The sequence below is a fragment of the Lissotriton helveticus genome, chromosome 1_1 (genome assembly GCF_964261635.1).
Source record: "Lissotriton helveticus chromosome 1_1, aLisHel1.1, whole genome shotgun sequence".
NCBI classification, from domain to species: domain Eukaryota; kingdom Metazoa; phylum Chordata; class Amphibia; order Caudata; family Salamandridae; genus Lissotriton; species Lissotriton helveticus.
In genome coordinates this window covers 1939186885-1939201233 of record NC_136057.1, presented here as the reverse complement: position 1 = coordinate 1939201233, position 14349 = coordinate 1939186885, and the positions used below count along the sequence as shown (strand labels likewise).

General features: G+C 47.6%; 1 protein-coding gene across 1 annotated transcript in view; it reads left to right on the top strand.

Moving 5' to 3' along the window:
• Positions 1-2036: 2036 nt before the first annotated feature.
• CEP350 (centrosomal protein 350) overlaps positions 2037-14349 on the top strand; it is a 1478431-nt gene continuing 1466118 nt past the window's right edge. The window contains exon 1 of the mRNA XM_078643560.1: positions 2037-2166. The gene's annotated coding sequence lies outside the window, so the exon portion shown is untranslated. The remainder of the gene's footprint in view (positions 2167-14349) is intronic.

Sequence of the window (14349 nt, the reverse complement as noted above, 5' to 3'; positions counted from 1 at the left end):
AAATGCTTGGTTTTGGTGAGAGGCCCCCCTCAATGTAGCTTCTGTCCGTCCCCAGGGTCTGCAAGTATTATTGTTTGGCAGGCTTCCTCTCAAAAGCTTAGTCGTGGGAAGAGTGTGGGTCTGGTAGACCTTCGGCGTTGGCCGTCGCCCACTTGTTGAGTATACTTCTGCACCACATCACTCGGGAACACCACCACATCACTCGGGGGCACCACCACATCACTCGGGGGCACCACCACATCACTCGGGAACACCACAACATCACTCGGGGACACCACCACATCACTCGGGGACACCACCACATCACTCGAGGACACCACCACATCACTCGGGGACACCACCACATCACTCTGGAACACCACCACATCACTCAGCCCAACCACATCATCACTCAGCACCACAACAGCACTGTCCTTGCTTGCTACCAACAAGCATTGCCATAGCCAATAGGACTCGTATTAGGAAAGTGAAATCTGTTGGCTTTGTGAGTAACAATGCTATTAATTTATATCTTTTCAAAGCCCACACATATTAAAAAAAATTGTAATTTACAATACCAATAGCTCACTTTCCTAATGCGAGACCTATTGCATTGCAAATGCTTGTTTAGGACTTGTGCCCTGTGCAGCAGCTTTTATATTCGATTGATGTTTGTCATCAGTATTTAATAGTTTTAACTTATGGGCGTTTTAGTCTTTCTTAGCACAGAACAGCTGCGATTACTAAAGCAGAAGAAGAAAAGAATGGTCCTTTCTTTCGTGTCCAAATAAGATTTAAAACTTTCAGACTTGAAATCGAGGACAATTTACATTCATCATCGCGGTTATAAACTGGCCCTGAATCGCACGCACCACGAGGGGAACTGTTCACACAATATAAATGTTGTTACGAGATACCAGCCAGTATTTACAACCACAACATCAAACATTCCATAACGATTGTGCACCCCACCAGTACGCCTGCGCCACACGGACTTGTGCCGGTTACCCAGACAACAGTGAAGCCATCGTGATATACCGTAGCGTGTAGGCGTCCTTCCGACACCCGCCAAAAGCAACGAATTGAGCGGCACGAGCCAACGGTCTTAAATGCGAACCATTAGACATGTGTCGCTCCGTATTCACCGAAACGATCTAAGCCCCAGAAACATTGGTCACACTGCATGGTGTTGGGGACCTAGTCGTGCCCAAACTCCAACTAGCACCCCTGATCCCATCACTCATCAACCCCCCTACTTCTTCCCTCCCTCTTTTTCTATCTCCCCTATTCCTTTCCTCTCTCCCCTGGATGTCTCTCCCCTTGTTTCCATATGCATGAGCCATGCTGATTTGCCTTTTCTCCATACCCCAGTATACCTCCCACCCAAATCTACTGTTTGTATATCTATGTATATAGAGATAGCTCTAATCACTGGAATATGCTGTAGACCTGTGTACTCTACCATTCCTACATGACGCTTAGAGTTTATCCATTTGTATCGCTTCCTTGAGTGACTCTCTCCCTTGTGTGACTTTACAACTTGTACATTCGCAATTTGTTTCTGCTTGTATCTTTTATGTAACGCACGTAATCCTAAATCCTTATGTATTGAAACCGGTTCTTATGTAAAGCGCTCTGACACCTTTGGGTAAAGTTCCCGCTATATAAAATCGCATTAAATAAAATTAAAATTAAAACTCGCTCTACCCACGGCTATCTCTAACCTGAGCACCCTCTCTGCTGAGAACTCTCACGACTCGTGTCCAGGTTACAGCCTAGTCTATTGCTAACGAGCTCCTATAAAATACCCTAATGCACACAGCTCCAAACTACAGGAGAACAGCCACCAACAACCCTCCTCGGAGCAGTCCTAAATGCCGGTCGCCGCAAAAGGCAAATGCGATTCCACAGCCAATCAGCACATTAGAATTCAATGCAGCGCACTGGTATTGGATGACTTGCTATCAATGCTCCAATCCTAAGTCACTTTACACAGTAAGAGCCCCTCCCACTCCCAGTCGTCTCCTAGAACATGTTTAGACATGGGATTGGCTGACGTACGACCCGGAAGTAATGGCATTATTGACCAATGTCATCCGGTAAAAGATCAAATAACGGCCAGAAGGCTGAATTCTCGGGCAATCCTTGTAAATATTAGACAGTAGGCGGAATTCATGAAAGGTCCATGTAAGTAGTGAACATGTGTTTACCTAAAATAGAGGTGTCAGACTTGTTTGAAAGCTTGCATTGCTTCTGTTGCAAAACACATCATCTTTGGCTGCTAGTGAAGCCTTCTGTAGTTATACATTTGGTATTTGTTCTGTCTGTGTTTATGGTTACCATGTAGGCTTCATTTTTTACAGCAGAGGATACTTCTAGCTTAGACATATACGTTTCTGTTACACGTTCCTATGAGTGTCGTGTACCTTGCTTGATTGGGGGGAGTTCAATAATAATAGAGAAAAGTAATATTTCAGTCCACCTTTATGTGCTTCTGAGAAACCTAGTAACGATCTGAAACAAATAATTTTTAGCGTTTCATGTTTGAAAATTCACATAGGACAGAACGTTGTCAAGGAAAATTGTAAATTTCATATGGATTAAGAGTAAATGCATCCTTTTCCCACTGTTACTTTTCTCTATGGGTCTTGTTAGTTGGTCTGGTCTATTATTTTTTTAGTGCATTGCTTATCCTGTAGATGCCGAATGCAGATCCGACTAACTGGTCTTTTGTGGTTTATATTCGCGATTTTGCATTGAACGTTTACTAAAAGTTGACGGAATCTGGCATACATGCCAGGACTGGGAACTAACCATATTCCCTTTCCAGTAAGTTGCAGATATCGTGATTTGTTTTCCCCTTCTTTATTTCAGTAGAAATATTAACTATAGACTGGAACGTAACACATGACTGCCATCAAAAGTTTGTACATGCGTGTAAACTGATCTTAACAGCAGCTATCTTTTAGTATTATTACTCATTACCACTCTTGTCGATCATCTAATAAAGTGTTTCATTTGCTCCCGTCGTTCTATTCAAGCTGTGTAGTGTGTAGTAGCATCGTTCCTTCTGAGATTCGTCTATCTGGAGAGGTGTGGGTTTAGCAGTATGGTGGGTTAGGAAACCCATAGATCATGGGTACTCGCAAACATTTTCCCAGGGTCCACAAAGTACGGACTGTGGTTTGACCGAGGACCACACTGATGCCAGCTGGGTGGTGATAGGCGGGCAATTATTTTCAGGTTAATAAATGCTTGCCTGTTTATGTAACATTTTTTTCCAGAATATTAGTGCTCAGTAACTAAACAGCTCATGCTGCTGTTCACCAGGGGGGCCGCATGTAAAGGTCAAGAGGGCAACAAGCGGCCTCTGGACTGTACTTTGAGTATCAGTGCGATAGATCCCGTGATCTGAAATTCAGGGTTCATTCAAGAAGAATATGCTGATAAGATGTGGTACATATCAGAGTTTCTGCTCTCACAGAGTGATATATTCGGCATTAACGATGTGAATGCAAGCATAATGAAGTCACTTGAAGCTGAATCTGAGTATATTATTTAGTGCATGAGCTACAAAGACTCTGGGTGGGGGTTGGCTTTGCTATTATTATTTTGGGGGTTTACATCAAACAGTATAACTGCTTGTTGTAGAAATTTCAAACCTTATTTCCATGTTTAGGGCTGGCTTGATTGTGCATATATTACATACTGTTACCAGTACTTTACTATATACATAGTGGGCTTTTGCTTCATTGTATCCCTTTATTCTATTGGTTTATTATTACACCTTCCAGGAAGTGATTCCATTGGAATTCATCAGGGACTAATTTACACCCTAAAAGGGCACACAACCACCACCCTGTTTGCCATTTTCGATTCCTTATCTCCTATATGCATTCTATACAGAAATCAAGTTGTGTTCTTTTTTTCTCAGCATGCTTATTTGTATTTTACCAGTATGTCCAGTGATAATAACTCCGATTTGTTAAGAGACACTGGGGTTTTGTTAGAGTTGGCCCATAGGTGAAACATTTCAGTGTGAGTGGGTATGCAGTCTAACAAATGAGTTATATATTTTTTTGTCTGTTGGCGTTTAGTAGAGACTATGTGGTTCTGTTGCGTTTTGGATTGAATTAGAGGATGAAGGATTTCATACTTCAAGGTTTACTCTGCAGAGATGCTTTGGAGATGTCGATTAACGAGAAAGCACAATACTTTTAGTTTTTCTTCCTCCATAACCACCACAAGTTTTGATTGCAATGGCTTATTTTACTCCATACTGTCTGCTTCTTTACAGCAGTGGCTTTGAACACTCTTCGTTCATTCCATCAAGAGGGCATCTTGGTTTATGTTCCTAGTGGGTGGGCGTTTCTCCATGTAGCTGTTTGCCCTTAAGCCAGTAGGTGGATTTGGGTGAAGGCACTGGTCCATTTGCCCAGCTAGAACTGACCGTGATTGGGCTCATTTGTATAATCTGGTTAAGACCTAAATGTATGTCACACGTTTGTGTGGAATATGGCAACTCCTGTTACTGGTGTTTGGTGCACAATCATTTATCTGGTCCTGCTGTTGGTGGCCTGAGGAATGCGGCCATTTACCTACGTATGTTAATGTGGCCAAATATCTTGGAGTAATCTTTGACAGTTTCCTAAACTTTGACTCACAGGTCAGTCGTATCGCGAGTATCTGCTTTCTTAAAATGAGGCCTCTTAGGACGGCCTTTCCTTTTATTCCAGTTGAAATATGCCAGTCAGTGGCCCTTGCTTTAGTCTCCACCAGACTGGATTACTGCAATGCGCTCTATCTGGATATTAATGCCTCCTCACTTAAAAAGCCTCAAATGGTGCAAAATGCGTCTGCACGCCTTATTGTTAACACTCCCAAACGAGTGTCTGTTAAAGATTGCATTAGAGTGCTGCATTGAATTCCTGTTAGGAAGTGCATCGTTTTTAACGCTATTTTCCTAGTCTTCCTTACCTTCAATCACAAAGTGTCCAAACATCTCTCCTCGCTCTTCTGCTGGTTCCCTCCAGGTAGGTCACTCAGATCCTCTTCAGCTAGAAAAGTCTCGATGCCCAGTTTCCGAAAAAAAAAAAGATGTGCCAGTCGGTCCATCTCCAGGGCTGCTGCCAAGTTATGGAGTTACTTGCTCACCCACATCACTAGACTGGACTCTTTCCTCGTTCAAGAAATTGTTAAAAACATGGCTTTTCTCATTATAGGCTCTCTAGATTATCGGTGTTTAGGAGCTTCTGGCGTAGCGCTTAAATTCCCTCAGGTTTAACTTGCTTTATAAATACATTTTTAATTTCATAGTCTTTTCGAGAATGTTTGAGATGGGGAGATCAAACATGTCCCCCAGGGTTTCAATCACTTACTTGTGCCTATTTTACAAAATGGACCCCACACATCTAAGATGGGCATACTTTAAATTTTGCACATGTAAATTGTGGTTCCAAAAGCAATTTAGAATTAGAGATCTGCAGCCTCCATGAAGGCAGAGGCAAAGCTAGTTTGTAGTTTGTTTCCGACATATGTGAAGGAAGCCTTCAGGATTGGTGAAGCAGTTTTAATTGAATGCTCAACTTCATTGGGAAGTAGTGCGTCTTGGTAAGCACATACTTCTATGGCACATATGAGTGATCACCATCCTGTGTAAATTGCGCAGTCTTATTCAAAAGAAATTATTTTCCTTACAGTGTGCTTGTAATGCTCTCATTGAATAAATTAAAGTAATCTTTTGTGGCCAGTAACAGTATCTTGTCCTCTGAATGAAAGTCTAAGATTGGCATTTGTAACTGTTTGGGCCACCGTTTTAATGTCTGATTCAAAATTTAGGGAATATCCAAATCGAATCTACAACATGGTCCGTTTTATTGCCCTAAATAATGGAGGACATATTTATCCCAAAACAACAGTAGAGGGAGTGTAGAGGTAATGATAGAATCACCCTCCTAACTAGTATACATAAACAAAGAGATTCTATCAATGTGTAGTGAATTTTTAGTTTTTAACTTTCGGTGAATATCTAATACGTGAGTTACGAACTAGGCTATCTAGAGATCTACGGAAAAAGTTGGAAATCCGTCAATATCCCGAAAAGATCATCAACCAGGCATACAAAAGGGCAAAAAACAACTGCAGAGAGAGCCTACTTGAAGATAAGGTACAAAAGGAAGAAGATCAAAGACCTATCTGTATAACGACATATAACACAAGCTCGAACCAGGTGGCAAAAATTGTCAATAAGAACTGGAGAATCCTCAATAGTGGAGGTTTACAGATACCGAAACCCCTCTTCTCCCACAGAAAGGCGCGAAGCATAAGAGACACACTGGTACACACGAGACCGAGAATCGAGAAAAGTAACACTAAAAAATCCCAACTTTGTACAAGGACACCCTCCGTGTGGGAATTGCAAAGTTTGCTGTTTAACTAAAAAAAGGAAGAAACTGCTTTTCCGCAATGGCACCACTTGGGAGCAGAGATGCTTCAGTAATTGCAACAGTTTCAATGTGGTGTATCTCATCACCTGCCCTTGTCACCTGGAATACGTCGGTATGACGAGTAGGGCTATAAAACTCAGAATAGGGGAACATAAAAGCACGATAAAATGCAAGAAATCAAGTACCAAATTGACGACCCACTTTTTAGAAAGAGGCCACAAACCTGAGGACATTTCAGGGACAATAAACGAACAGGTTGACAATGAGGAACGCCTCCTTGATAAGGAACAGAGGTGGGTTTTCCGCATTAACTCCAACAGAATTGGCCTGAACGATGAAATTCCCTGGGGCCAATTATAAAACCCATCCTGCCTAATAAAATGCTTCGTACCTGCTAAACTAGCGCGTGAAAAGTGGATAATGAACAACCACCACTTTTCCTTGCCATCCCCATTCGACACCCAACTCGTGTCCTTTATTAAACTTTGCTCCCCCATTCGCACCTAGCAAAATATTCCTGCTTGTTACCCAGTCCCTATTTCCACCAAACTGCCATTGAAGGCCTTTTTTGTGACTACCCGGAATAAGCCATTCTCTCAAACGCGTCAATTTCGTGATTATTCATAAGTAAATTCAGTGACTCTAACATTTCCTCACCAGAAGACAACGCCTCTCTGAGAATATTTTTTTTTTTTTAAAATACACTGCATAACAAGCACCAAACGATAAGATATATATATATATATATATATATATAGGACATTTTTCGTTAAATGTTGCTATTCAACAGACAATATAGAAATAGAAGAAATACTTTCAAAACCATCCTCCCTCTGTCCCACGGCCGGCGGCCATCTTGGGTCAGCGCACTAGTTGCCAGCGCTAACCTCAATTGGCGATGACAACACGACCCGCACTTGGATTATAACACGGGGAGATACGGAACGCTCCTATTCTTCAGAGCGGCACAAGGGTAGGAATAAGGCATTGCACAAAATCTGGTAACGTAAGTACAAAGACTCAGACCACGAGTCTCTAAACTCGGTCACTCTCATTATCAAGGCAGAGAAACTTATATGGACAGTGTGTAACTGACAAAAGGGTGCTGTTTCCTTTCACAGTTTACCACGTGGAATACCCTTTGCCTGCCAGCTCATGGGGCAATTAACATTTGTCGAACGAGTATGTATGAATCACTCTTATTTGTTCAACTGACAAAGACAATGATATCTGCCCTTTTTTAACAATAATTCTAAAGGTCCTTCGGATCGTGATGCTCCCCAAGTCCTTAATCGTAAAGGTGCTAACTGAATGTATTGAGTCGAGTGTGTGTGTATTTCGTGAGATTGAATTTGTCCACATATACGTGTGGCCAATGTTACTCGTCAGACTATTTTGTCTGCCAACGAGTAAATAGGAGCACAAGACTGCCCCCTCCCTCTCTGAGAAGCATGACTTTAACGCTCCAGACAAACGAGGTCACCCATTGGCAAATGTGAACCTTGATAGAATACAGTGTCTTCTAACAAGAATGTGATAACCATTTTGACAATATGTCCTGCATTTTTCTTTCCCTTTTTCCTTTACAGAGACCAAAATAGGTCATTATTTTTCACGCTTCACAAAGGGCCAACTCATGCCCAGAAGCTCAAACAGGTGGCCGATTTTTGCTACCAGTTTGTAGGACAATAGGCATACTACTTTAGAACTGAGTACTAATTTGTAGGGACCACTATAGGTCCTGATGAATAAGCAGTAGGGGACTGCTTATGAAACATGTCGACCAGGTAGTGAGCTAATGGCCCTACCTCACAAACCCCTTTTTAATGTTCCCAGCCAGAGAAGTTAATAAAATATATTTTTTCTACTTGCCAGGGAATTTTTACTTTTTATCTTGCACTCACTGAGTTAGGTCCCTACACTTCACTGATCACACTTACACTGCACTAACACGTAGCCTTTGTCACAACAAATCAGTGCTCCCGCGTAGTCCGTAGGTCGTAGCACGCCCCGCCCCGTAGAGGGACGGGAAGACCCCAATGATGAAGCATGACACTAAGGGATTCTTAGTGTGTGAGGGGTATTTTAAAAGCACATAGGTCCCTCGTCTTGTCACTCCAAAAGAGAGCCTAGTTCGTAACTCACGTATTAGATATTCACCGAAAGTTAAAAACTAAAAATTCGCTACACATTGATAGAATCTCTTTGTTTATGTGCACATATATTTATCAACAGAAGTGACATGTTCTGCACATTCAGTACAATAAATACTACAATTTAGCCATTCTTGGACTTTTGACACTTATATTAGAAGAGTACTAATGGTGGGAGAGGAAGCAGGTGCGGTGGTGGTGTTGTGAGCGAGTAGGTGTAACTGTTAGGGTTTTTAGTTGGGATGTTTAAAAAAACGTTTTTATTAGTTTTGCAACTTCCAATGAGAAAGCAGCACAGTACCAATGTAGAGTATAAAAATACATTAAACTACAAAAGAAGGCTTGACAAATCGGGACTGCAGCTTCTTGAGATAATGCAGATTTTTGGGGAAACGTCGGAGCTCTATATGAACCCCCGCAAATCTACGCTGTGTGTTCTGGGAGATGGGGCAACAGTGGGCGAGTGGGCATGTACGATTAAGGTGGCAGTGGCGGGGCCTTAATTATCAGGGGGTGTTCCTCTCGGAGGTGCCTGCCATCTCCTGGGAGCGAAACCTGGTGCCAGTATGGGAGCTGGTCTGAGCGGATATTAAACTCTGGTCGCGCATGCCGTTGACAATATATGGCAGAGCGGCAATTTTTAAAATGGTAGCGCTTCCTCGGCTGCTGTTCCAGCTGCAGAATCGCCCGTACCTGATTTCGCCCAGATGGTTCCGGTTGGTGAACTCTGTGCTTGGGCAGTTCCTGTGGGCCGGGGGAGCAGTACGGGTGACGTTGCGTCCCTGCTTCCTGTCCACCTACTGCGGAGGACTTGCGACATCAGATATACTTTCAAACTACCAGGCGTCGCATCTATTGGACCTTAATGAGTGGTGGTATGGTGGCAGGGAGGACCAGGCATATGCCTTGGAGCATCGACTCATGGGTCCGCACATGCTCCACACTCTCCTTTACTCGGCGCGATTGCGGGGCGCGCTGCCGCCGGCCACGCGGGTGGTGTTCTAAACTTGGAGGCAGGCGTTAAAGCGTATGGGATGGTGGAATACCCTGACCCGAGAAACACCCCTATGGCACAACGGGCGCCTGCCCGACCTAGCGGCTCTCCAGGGCTTCAGGGGCTGGGATGCCATAGGAATCTCGACCCTGGGGGATGTCATGAAAGATACTACACTTAAGTCCTTTCGGGATCTGAGGGAGGAATTCTGTATGCCCCGGTCTCAGTTTTATCGATACCTCCAGTTCCGCCATGCACTGTCACCCAGTCTGAGGGATTTGGAGGCTCTCCCTGAATTTAGTCCATTGGAGGCGAAGGTCTTCATGGGTGATCTGGAGACCAAGAAGATCTCCCGGATTTACCAATCCCTGGTTACTCACTGCTCGGCCACACTTCAGAAGCTTTGGGGGTTTGGGAGCAAGACGTGGGTCCTCTGGAGGAGAAGGATTGGAGGGAGGCCCTGGCTGCCCCACATGGAGCTGCCATAGCGATGCGTCTTTGCCTCATTCAATTTAAGTACCTACATAGGGTATACTTCACCCGAACTCGCTTGTGGAGGGCAGGATTGATTGCCTCTCCGGAGTGTCTTCGGTGTGGCAGGGAGGAAGGCACGTTTCTGCATGCTGTCTGGCAGTGTTTATCCCTTAACCGATTTTGGAGGGTTGTGTTTTCCTGCCTGTCTGGGGTTTTGGGGTGGGAACTCCCGCGCACGTCACAGTTGGCCTTGCTGCACTTAATGGAGGGTATTGGGGCAATGCTTACAAAAGGCATCTTATGCAATTGGGTCTCACACTGCCGAAACGAGACATCACCAGGGCATGGAAGGACCCACGGGCCCCTTCGGGGGCAGCGTGGAAAAATGGACTGGATTTTTTTTTTTTTTAAACAAATTTTTATTGATTTTCAACACCAACATACATACAAATGGTTGCAGGTCATCAGTGTGCAGTGCACATATTAACATATCACGTATCTCGTCCCGCCAACCATTCCCTATCCGTCCCTCCATTCCCTCCCTCTCTACCCCCACCCCTCCCTGTCAGTGTGCCTTCCGAGTCAAAACCTCAACGCAACATAACTCAACATGGAATCACAGGTAGCGTCTCTCAAGTTCCGAGAGGAGGTCCCTGAGCCCCGGTATGTCTCAAACGCCAAACGGGCCCGCGTGTGTGACCCCGACCCATCCCCACAGTCCCTAGCAGCAGTCTAAGTCCTCAATAACCAGTGAGATGCAGGCCTAACGTGTAGAGTCCCCGGGCGTGTCCCTGCTCTCCCCATCGCTTCCTTCATCCCCTAGCACTCCTGCGCCTCTTCCTCACCATCCACCTCCACCTCTGATATCGATTGTAGCCCTGCCACTAGCGCGCACCACGCCCTAGCCGTTTCTAGCGCCTTCTCATTAGCTGCGCGATTGGCCAGTTGCAAGCGGAGTGTCCCTTCACTAGTAGCCCACTGTAAAAAGCACCCCCGCCATCTCAAGAAGCTGGGACCCCCCCTAGACTTCCAGTGTAGAGTAAGTTCCCTCTTGGCCAGGATCAGCCCCAAGTCGATGAATTTACTGGTAACCTTCGTGGTCGGGGTGTGCGGGAACCAGAGCAGGAGGCAGACTCCCATATCCATATCAATGTGACGGTCAGTGAGCTCATTCAGACAGGCCACAACATCAGGCCAGTAGGAACCAAGCCCCGCGCAGGCCCAAAACATGTGGCCAAAGTCGGCACCCTCCGAGTTGCAACGGGGACACACCGACTGGGCACCACCAAAGACCCGCTGGATCTTGGCAGGCGTCCAATATGCTCTGTGTAGTGTGAAATATTGGACCAGTTGAAATCGGACATTGCGCGTGCCCTTCCAGGCACGGCGCACAAGCTGGGGCCACGTGGTCTCCGGTATCTGCCGACCAAGATCCGCCTCCCATCGTTCCCGCAGTGCTTCCAATGGAGGGGGGTCATCCAGCGCCAGTCTCCTATACAGGCAAGTAACAGCCTTAAAGGTGCCAGCAGCCATCACAACGTACTGGCATCCCAGAGATGTAGTCGGCTCCGCCTGACCTTTCTTCCAATGTCGCTGGACCGCCGAGACCAAAGCCGCATGGAGCAAGAAGTCGCCTCTCGGCAAATCAAATGCCTCCCGCAGATCAGAGAACGACAGCAAGACACCATCCCTATAGAGGTCTCCCACCACATGGAGCCCACAGTCCTCCGATGCAGCTAGCCCCGACCAGTCCCCGCAGTGTGGTAGAGCCGTGCACATGCCCAGGGGGATCTCCGGCGCATATGGGACGTGGATGCCCGCTCGTTTCTGACTACGAAGCCAGCAGTGTCGGAGGGTGCGTTCCTCCAAAGATAACTGGTCCTGGCGAAGGCCCTGGTGGAGCAATATGAAGGACAGAACATGACGCTGTATAATTCTGCCCTGAGGACCGTCTGGACCCCTGAACTCCCGTGCCACAGCTTGGGTGAGCCACTGCAGCTGCGCCGCCAGATAATACCATTCAAAATCCGGCACAGCAAGCCCCCTGCTTCCCGCGACCGGAGTAGGGTGGAGATAGCCACACGCCTCCTGCCTGGGCCCCATATGAACCCTATCACTACTGACCGTAATGTCCGAAAGAAGGATAGCGGGATCCGCACCGGCAGTGTACTGAAGAAATATAGTAAGCGTGGGAGGACCACCATCTTCAATAAAGCGATGCGTCCGGCCACAGACAAGGGGAGGGTACGCCAGAAACCAATACTGCCCCTGATGCCTCTCAACGCTCTGCCCACATTTCCCTCATACAGGGACGAGTGGGTGTGATAAATGTGAACCCCGAGGTACGGTATACACTCCGGTTCCCAGCGTCACTCTCCAAGCCCCGTAGGTCGCGCACACCGGGGGGTCAGGGGGAATAGGCAAGTCTTAGACCAATTAACACGGAGACCCGACAATTCACCAAACTCTCTAAGCAATGCCCGCGCTCCTTGCACTGAGGCCGTCGTGTCAGCCAGGTACAACAAGAGGTCATCAGCATACAGGGAGATGTGGTGTTGAACACCACGCAGCAGCACCCCTTCATAATGTTGCCCCTGACGCGCCCACGACGCCAACGGTTCGATCGCCAAGGCGAACAGGAGCGGGGACAGAGAGCAGCCCTGTCTAGTACCCCTCGTCACTGCACACGCCGCAGAGATTGTACGGCCCGTGCGAACCCTGGCGGTGGCGGAGGCGTATAAGAGCTGCGTCCAGCGGATAAAGCCGTCCCCCAATCCGAACCGACGCAACACGCCGAACAGATATGGCCATTCCACGCTGTCGAACGCCTTTTCTATATCCACCGATAGGACAGCCGCGGACGGAGGACCCTCCCCCTCAACATCCATGACCCGTAATAAGCGGCGGATACAGGTAGAAGTATTCCGCGTAGGAATAAAGCCCGCCTGGTCCGGGTGGACAAGGGAGCACATATGGGCCGACAGTCGCGTAGCTAAAATCCTGCTCAACACCTTATAGTCCACAGTGAGCATCGATAGGGGACGGTACGCCGTCCTCAACGCGGGTTGGCCGCCCTTCTTCAACAACGGCACAATGATCGCCTCCCGCGCCGACTCCGGTAGCTTGCCCAGCTCCCATGCCTCATCATAGACCCGTGACAACTGTGGCGCCAGGAGGTCCAGGAATGCAGCATAGAACTCCACAGGGAGACCATCGCCCCCGGGCGTCTTCTTCCGAGCCATATGCTTAATCGCTGCCCTAATCTCTCCCGGCGTCACAGCGGCACCCAGAGCGTTCCCCTGATCTAAGTCCAGCTGTGGTAGCTGGGCCCCCTTTAAGAAGGCATCCAGACCAGGTGGAGGGAGGGCCAGTTTGCATCGATACAGCTCCGAGTAATAAGCCAGGAACTGGTCATTAACGTCCCGTTGGGAGTAAACCAGCTCCCCGGTAGGCGTGGTCAGGGACAGAATCGGCGCGCCCCCGGAATGGGGACTAGCGAGCCACGCCAGCAGCGAACCAGCCCGGTCCCTCTCGGCATGGGCCCGGATCATGTATTCCCGATAGTCGTGGCAGCGGAGCCTCTCCACCTGTGCAGCCACACGCTCTCTCGCCGCCAGCACCTCCGCCCTATCGCTCCCCGCCGCATGGTTAGCCTTCTCCGCCTGCCTAAGCGAGTCCTCCTCCCGGTTCACGTCAGCCAACAGTGTCTTACGCACCCCGGCCGAGGAAGAAAGGCACGCTCCTCGCACCACCACCTTAAGGGCGTCCCATTCAACAGCTCTGGTGGATGCGGTGCCCGCATTCTCCTGAAAGTAGCGTTCAAGGTGCTCCTGCAGTTCCGAGCGGAAGACCGGATCCTCCAACATCAGCGGATTCAACCGCCACGTTGGGATCGGCTGCCGCTGCCTAGACCACAGGACTGCGAGGAGACAGGGGTTGTGATCCGATATGGTCCTCGCCAGGTACTCGCTACTGCCCACCAGTTCCTGGGCCCCGGCAGTGCAAAGAAAGGTGTCAAGGCGGACGTGGAGATCATGGGGAGGAGAGTAGAATGAGTAGTCCCTATCAGTGGGATGAAGCGTACGCCAAGCGTCCAGTAGGCCCCAGTGGTCTTGCCAGGATCTCCGAGCTTTGGCCACCCTGTGCACCCCCGACTGAGCCAGAGGCGGATGCGAGCGATCTAAATCTACATCCACCACCGTGTTAAAGTCCCCCCCCATAAACACCGTACCGATCAACAGAGGGGCTAACCGTTTCGAGAAGAACGCAGCCTGATCGAAATTAGGGACATAAACACTGAAAA